Raw genomic sequence first — 8,193 nt, 5'->3', positions numbered from 1 at the left:
TGAATATATTTTGAAACAGGCAAGATTTTTGATGAAACTAGAGATTTTTTAAAAAGGGGGGATAAATGAGGTTGCCAAAAGAGGTATAAAAAAGCAAGAAGTTCAAGCAACCAAAGGAGTTCTAAGAACAAGATGAATTTTAAATAGATCATTCCAACCTGGGACAAGACCCATCAGAGCTGGCAGTTAGTAATTTGGGGGAGGGGAGAGACATGGGGGTGGAGTTGGGGTGGAGGATGAAATTTACCCAGGGCATGCCAAGATGAGGTTACTACCAGATATCTGTCCACAGAAGCTCAGTGCCAGGAAAAAGAATGCCTGTCAGAGTCTGGGAACCAGGAGAAAGGCACAGATCCTGGAAAGTAGGTCATACCATGACTCAGGCTAGAGGGGCTGAGCAGGAGATCAGTCATGGAATGAGCAAAGGTGGGTGACCAGAGAGTCAGGAATGAAACATGGTGTTGGTGGACCTGCACGAGCAAAATCAGGACCTCACTCTCCACCTGCCACCAGTGCTCAGTGCTGCTGTTTCTCCACCAGCCAGAGCCTGAGCAGACCCTCAGTTGAATGCATTTTGTATGATTTCACCAAATAGACATATGACCAAAATTATCTGAAATGTTTCATATGCTGTGTTCATTATTCATTGAACAAATAAGCATTGAGTTCCCACTATGTGCTATGTGCTGGGTGCTGAGACCAAAAACAGGAGTAAATCCTGGCTTTGATCCACTTAGTAATGCCTGTACATGTAAATCAGTCTGCAAGCAGCAACCTATGGAGAAAATTGTGTTGTAAATATTTTTAAAGGTTGCTTTTTTTAGTTGCTCAAGAACTAGTCAAATAATTTAAGAGATGAATTTGGCAGTGAATTTAGCAGCTTAGAAGTAGCAGAACTCAATAAAATGCAAAACATCACATGATCTATAGAAACCAGGGGATGAAAAGCAGTCGGAGCAAAATCATTCCTCCATTACTTGGAAGGGAAAAAAAGAATGAAAGAAACCCAGCCTTCGCTGGTAGAAACTGGAAAGTGATATCTTCTTTACTGAGTCATTTACATAAGGGATAGATGAAGCTAGAAGCTGCTTGTGTTTTGTTATTATCAATCCATAATGACAGACTTTAGTCAAGTGAAAATTTTTTTTTAAAGCATCATTTAGAGCTAAGCAGAGGATTAAGTACCATCATTATTGGTTCATATATGATTCTGAAGGCAAAACAAGGTAGTGGTCAGGAACACAGACTTGGGAGAGAGGCTGCCTGGATGTACATCCTCATTTCATCTGTTCACTAGTTTTGGAACCTGAGCAAGTGCCTTTAATTCTTTATAACTTTCTCATCCACAAAAGGTGAATTGTAACAGACTCCACCTCTCATAACTGTTGGAAGGATTAAATAGATTAATGTATGTAATGTGCTTAGGATACTCTTTGTCATGTGTTTAGTACTTCAAAGTGTAGCTATTACTGTGTATTGGGTACCCTATGAGCTGGGAACTAAGTACCCTAGGAGCATAACTATGAACAAGGAAGACACAGTCTTTGTCAAGAAGCTCACATTCTAGTGGAGACACAATTGCACCCTATGATAATTGATAGGAGGTATGGGCAGGGATAGAGGAGAGCAGAAGAGTGTACATAATTCTCTAGGGAAGTCAGGGAAGATCTCTGAGGGGGTTACGTGTACCTTGAAACTGAAGGATGAGAAGACAACAGTGAGAACAGGGGAAGGTGGAGTGTTTGGTTCAAAGGAATGAGCTTGGTGGGTTCTGAGAGATGATGGAAGGTTGAGAGTGACTGGTGTACATGAGCAAAGGGAAGACAGGGCTGTGCTGCCAAGATCCTCCCAGAGCTGGGAGACACATTTGCACTAAGGAAGTCTGACTGCCACCTTCTAAACTCAGGGCTACCCCTTGTCTAGAAACCTTCTGGAATATTTCCCTTGGCCCACATGCTTGTTCTCTTCCAAGGAGACAAGTCTACACACAGCAGCAAGAAAGACTTTTAAAAATGCAAATCACTCCTATTTAAAACCCTCCAGTGGCTTCCCATCTCACTGAAAAAAAAAAAAAAAATGCAAACTCCTTCCCACGGTCTTTAAGGCACTACAGGATCTGGTCATTGCTTACCTCTCCTAAATCTTCCCTCACAATCTTCCCCTCATTTATTAAAGCTCAGCCACATTCTGTTGCCTGCAAAGTGAATGTTCATGTCAGGTCTATTATACTTTGCTGTACCTGCTGCCTGAAATATAATTCTCCTAGATATTGTGCATGGCTTGCACTTTCTCATTAATGTCTATGGTTAAGTGTAATCACCTAACCACTGAGCCCCAAGTGACCACCCACCCCTACTGCTCAGTCACTCTCTACACTGTACCTTGATAATTTTCCCTTCATTGAACTTACAACTAACTGAGACAATCTTGTTTAATTAATTATTTTTGGCCAGAAAACCCCTATTAGAATGTAAGCTCCAAGAGAGTTAGTGCTTTATATGTCATATTGACTGCTATACCTCCATTGTATTAGGGTACATGACATAGCAGCATATTTAATGCATATGCTAAACATCAAATGAAGGACACTGACGCAGCCCAGTTCTAGTTGCATGACTTCAACAAGTCATTTAACATCTTACAAGCTTGCTTTCTTCCATGTAAAACAGGAAAAACTGTAACTTTTCTCTCCAGCATAATGTATCAAATGTCATGCAGATTCAGTAAGATTATATGGGCTAAAGTGATTTCTAAACTACAAAGCACTATGTAACTATTTGAAAACTGCAAACTATGCTCAGAAAACACTGTTACTTAATGTTACAGTATAAATGTTGCATTATAAATTGGGAAACATGACTGATATTAGGATGAATAGAATTAAGATAAATGGGAAAGCAGGGAATTTATATTCTTTTGGCCTATATTTTAATAAGAACAGTACGGGTGACTGGTTTATTGAACTGTGTGAACTCACTATGAAATAATTTTGCTTTTCTGCAACTGGTGGGTTTAGCTCTGCTTTGTTGAATCACAACACTCTGACTTGACTTCCTTAACTCTTCATGTTTTGCTTATATTGGTTGGAGAACCCAGGAATATCAGTAAATTGGGGTGACATATGGGGAGGGACAAGAGCAGTTCTATCATTCCTAATAAGTCATGAGAGTTTATAGGGAGAAAATATATAACTCCCATTATTTTTACCTTCTGACAATGTGAGTGCTCCCATCTCCCACTGTCTTCAACACTGGAACTTAAGCCACAATCCCCAGAAAACAAGGGATTCAATTTCACTTACTGAGTGCTTTCTGCATGCCAGACACCATAACAAATAATTTATATGTTATATTATTTAGTTTTCACCTATCTGGGAGGTAGGTAGTATTGCTCAAGTTCATGCCATTTATAAGTTGTAGAGTTAGAGTCATTTTATATAAAAGAATTTATTTTTATTGAAATTGTGAGATATATGAGTAAATTACAATAACATGAAACAGATTGCATTATAGCATTGAAGATTCCTATGCAAACATCCCTAAAGCAAATATGTCTAGATATCCTCAAACTACCCATTTAAATCTAGTGCTATGAAAATAACCAAAATTATCATCTAATTATGATTTACCTAAGCTGTAGACACATGGTCCCTGATGCTTAGAAAGGATTTCAGGAGCTGTTCCAATTAGTACATCAATGACTCATCATGTTCTTCACTGAACCACTTTGATGAGAAATATACTAATTATTAATATAAAAACATAACAACAGTTCCTAGTCTTAGAAGCCCATCATCTTATAGAGGATTTAAAACATAAGGTTATAAACATGATCTATTAAAAACATAAATCAAGATGTGCATCTGGTAATAAAAAACTGACAGTTTAGGCCAATGTTTATTATTAAAAGATAGTTTTACTGGGTTAAAAAAAATCTATGTTAGAGGTTATTTTATGCCAGCACATTTGAAGATATTCTTTTATGATATTCCTGATTCTGTAGTTGCTACCCAGACATCTCCTATAAGACTCTTATGTTCCCTTTGTACACAGCTGACATTCCTCTCTACCTGTTTTAACATTTTCTTTTAATTGATTCCTGGTCAAGATGGTCAAATAGAAACAACTCTGGCCTGCAGTTCCCAGCAAGACCAACGCAGAAGGTGAGTGTTTTCTGCATTTCCAACTGAGGTACATGGTTCATCTCATTGGGACTGGTTAGACAATGGGTGCAGCCCACGGAGGGTGAGCAGAAGCAGGGTGGGCATCGCCTCACCAAGGAAGTGCAAGGGGTCAGGGAACTCCCTCCCCTAGCCAAGGGAAACCTTGTGGGACTGTGCCATAAGGGACCGTGCCGTCTAGTCCAGATACTATGCTTTGCCCATGGTCATTGCAACACACGGACCAGGAGATTCCCTCTGGTGCCTACACCACAAAGGCCCTGAGTTTCCAGCACAATACTGGGTGGCCATTTGGGCAGACACCGAACTAGCTGCAGGAGTTTTTTTTTCATACCCCAGTGTGGCACCTGGAATGCCAGCAAGACAGAACCGTTCACTCCCTTGGAAAGGAGGCTGAAGCCAGGGAGCCAAGTGGTCTTGCTCAGTGGATCCCACCCTCCACAGAGCTCCGCAAGCTAAGATCCACTGGCTTGAAATTCTCACTGCCAGCACAGCAGTCTGAAGTCGACCTGGGATGCTTGAGCTTGATGGGGGAAGTAGCGTCACCATTACTGAGGCTTGAGTGGGTGGTTTTCCCCTCACAGTATAAACAAAGCTGCCAGGAAGTTTGGGCTGGGCAGAGCCCACTGCAGCACCACAAAGCAGCTGTAGCCAGACTGCCTCTCTAGATTCCTCCTCTCTGGGCAGGGTATCTCTGAAAGAAAGGCAGCAACCCCAGTCAGGGGCTTACAGATAAAACTCCCATCTCCCTGGGTCAAAGCACCTAGGGAAGGGGTGACTGTGGGCTCAGCTTCAGCAGACTTAAATGCCTGCCAGCTCTGAAGAGAGCAGTGGATCTCTCAGTACAGCACTCGAGCTCTGCTAAGGGACAGACTGCCTCCTCAAGTGGTCCCTGACACCTGTGCTTCCTGATGAGGAGACATCTCCCAGCAGGGAGTCAGCAGATACCTTATTCAGGAGAGCTCTGGCTGGCATCTGGCAGGTGCCCCTCTGGGACGAAGCTTCCAGAAGAAGGAGCAGGCAGCAATCTTTGCTGTTCTGCAGCCTCCACTGGTGATACCCAGGCAAACAGGTTCTAGAGTGCACCCCCCAACAAATTCCAGCAGACCTGCAGAATAGGGACTTGACTGTTAGAAGGAAAACTCACAAACAGAAAGCAATACCATCAGCATCAACAAAAAAGACAACCATGCAAAAACCCCATCCAAAGGTCCCAACAGCAAAAACCAAGGGTAGATAAATCCATGAAGATGAGGAAAAAACGGCACAAAAGGCTGAAAGTTTCAAAAACCAGAATACCTCTTCTTCTCCAAAGGATCACAGCTCCTCACCAGCAAGGGAACAAAACTGGAGGGAGAATGAGTTTGACAAATTGACAGAAGTAGCTTCAGAAGGTGGGTAATAATAAACTCCTCTGAGCTAAAAGGGCATGTTCTAACCCAATGCAAGGAAGCTAAGAGACTTGACAAAAGGTTAGAGGAATTGCTAATGAGAATAATCAGTTTAGAGAAGAACATAAATGAGCTGATGGAGCTGAAAAACACAGTATGAGGACTTTGTGAAGCATATACAAGTATCAATAGTCAAATCGATCAACTGAAAGAAAGGATATCAGAGATTGAAGATCAACTTAATGAAATAAAGCATGAAAGCAAGATTAGGTAAAAAAGAATGAAAAGGAATAAACAAAGCTTCCAAGAAATATGAGACTATGAGAAAAGACCAAACCTACGTTTGATTGGAGTACCAGAAGGAGATGGGGAAAATGGAAACAAGCTGGAAAACGTACTTCAGGATATTGTCCAGGAGAACTTCCCCAACCTAACAAGGCAGGCCAACATGCAAATTCAGAAAATACAGAGAACACCACAAAGACACTCCTCAAGAACAGCAACCCCAAGACATAATCATCAGATTCACCAAGGTTGAAATAAAGGAAAAAACATTCAGGGAAGCCAAGGAGTAATGTCAGGTTACCCACAAAAGGAAACTTATCAGACTAACAGCAGATCTCTCTGCAGAAACCTTACAAGCCACAAGAGAATGGGAACCAAAATTCAACATTCTTAAAGAAAAGAATTTCAGCATATAATTTCATATCTAGCCAAACTAAGCTTCATAAGTGAAGGAGAAATAAAATTCTTTACAGACAAGCAAATGCTGAGGGATTTTGTCACCACCAGGCCTGCCTTACAAGAGCTCCTGCAGGAAGCAGTAAGTATGGAAAGGAAAAACCAGTACCAGCCACTGCAAAAACAACCCAAAATGTAAAGACCATTCACACTATGAAGAAACTGCATCAACTAACGGGTAAAGTTACTAGCTAGCATCATAATGCCAGATTCAAATTCACATGCGCGCAGGCACATGTGCATGTCTGCGTAGTGTGTGACTGTGTGTGTCTGTATGTCTATGTAGCATGTGTGACTCTGGGCATGTCTGCATGCATACGTGTGCGTGTGTCTCTCTGTGTTTGTGTGTAACTGTGTGCGTGTCTGCTAGTGTGTCTTATGTACCTGCTTGTATTAACCTTAAATGTAAGTGGGCTAAATGCTCCCGTTAAAAGTCACAGACTGGCAAATTGGATAGAGTCGAGACCCATCAGTGTGCTGTATTCAGGAGACACATCTCATGTCCAAAGACATACATAGGTTCAAAATAAAGGGATTAAGGAAGATTTACCAATCAAATGGAAAGAAAAAAAAACAAAAACAAAAAAAAACAGCAGGGGCTGCAATCCTAGTCTCACTTTAAACCAACAAAGATAAAAAAACACAAAGAAGGGCATTACATGACTGTAAAGGGATCAATGCAACAAGAAGAGCTAGCTATCCTAAATATATATGCACACAACACAGGAGCATCCAGATTCATAAAGCAAGTTCTTAGAGACCTACAAAGAGACTCAGACTACTATACAATAATAATGGGAGATTTTAATACCCCCACTGTCAATATTAGACAGATCAATGAGACAGAAAATTAACAAGGATACTCAGGATGTGAACTCAGCTCTGGACCAAGGGGACCTAATAGACATGTACAGAACTCTCTACCCCCAATCAGCAGAATATACATTCTTCTCAACACCACATAACACTTATTCTAAAATCAATCACATAATTGGAAGTAAAACACTCCTCAGCAAGTGCAGAAGAACAAAAATCATAACAAACAGTCTCTCAGACCACAGTGCAAACAAATTAGAACTCAGGATTAATAAACTCACTCAAAACCACACAACCACACGGAAACTGAACAACCTGCTCCTGGATGACTACTAGGTAAATAACAAAATTAGGGCAGAAATAAATAAGTTATTTGAAACCAATGAGAACAAAGACACAATGTACCAGAAGCTCTGGGACATAGCTAGAGCAGTGTTTAGAGGGAAATATATAGCACTAAATGCCCACAAGACAAATCAGCAAAGATCTAAAATCGACACCCTAACACCACAACTGAAAGAACTAGAGAGGCAAGAGCAAACAAATTCAAAAGCTAGCAGAGGACAAGACATAACTAAGATTAGAGCAGAACTGAAGGAGATAGAGACATGAAAAATGCTGCAAAAAAATCGATGAATCCGGGAGCTGGTTTTGTGAAAAGATTAAAAAATAGATACAATACTAACTACACTAATAAAGAAGGAAGGAGAGAAGAATCAAATAGACACAATAACAAAATGATAAAAGGGAGATCACCACTGATCCCACAGAAATACAAACTACCATCAGAGAATACTATAAACAACTCTATGTGAATAAACTAGAAAGTCTAAAATAAATGGATAAATTTCTGGATACATACACCTTCCCAAGACTAACCAGGAATAAGTCAAATCCCTGAAGAGACCAATAACAAGCTCTGAAATTGAGGCAGTTTTTAATAGCCTACTAACCAAAAAAAAGCCCAGGACGAGACAGGTTCACAGTCAAATTCTACCAGAGGTACAAAGAGGAGCTGGTATCATTCCTTCTGAAACTATTCCAAACAAGAGAAAAAGAGGGACC

Source organism: Rhinopithecus roxellana, chromosome 8 (assembly GCF_007565055.1).
Source record: "Rhinopithecus roxellana isolate Shanxi Qingling chromosome 8, ASM756505v1, whole genome shotgun sequence".
NCBI lineage: Eukaryota > Metazoa > Chordata > Mammalia > Primates > Cercopithecidae > Rhinopithecus > Rhinopithecus roxellana.
Note: the sequence above shows the minus strand (reverse complement) of the source record.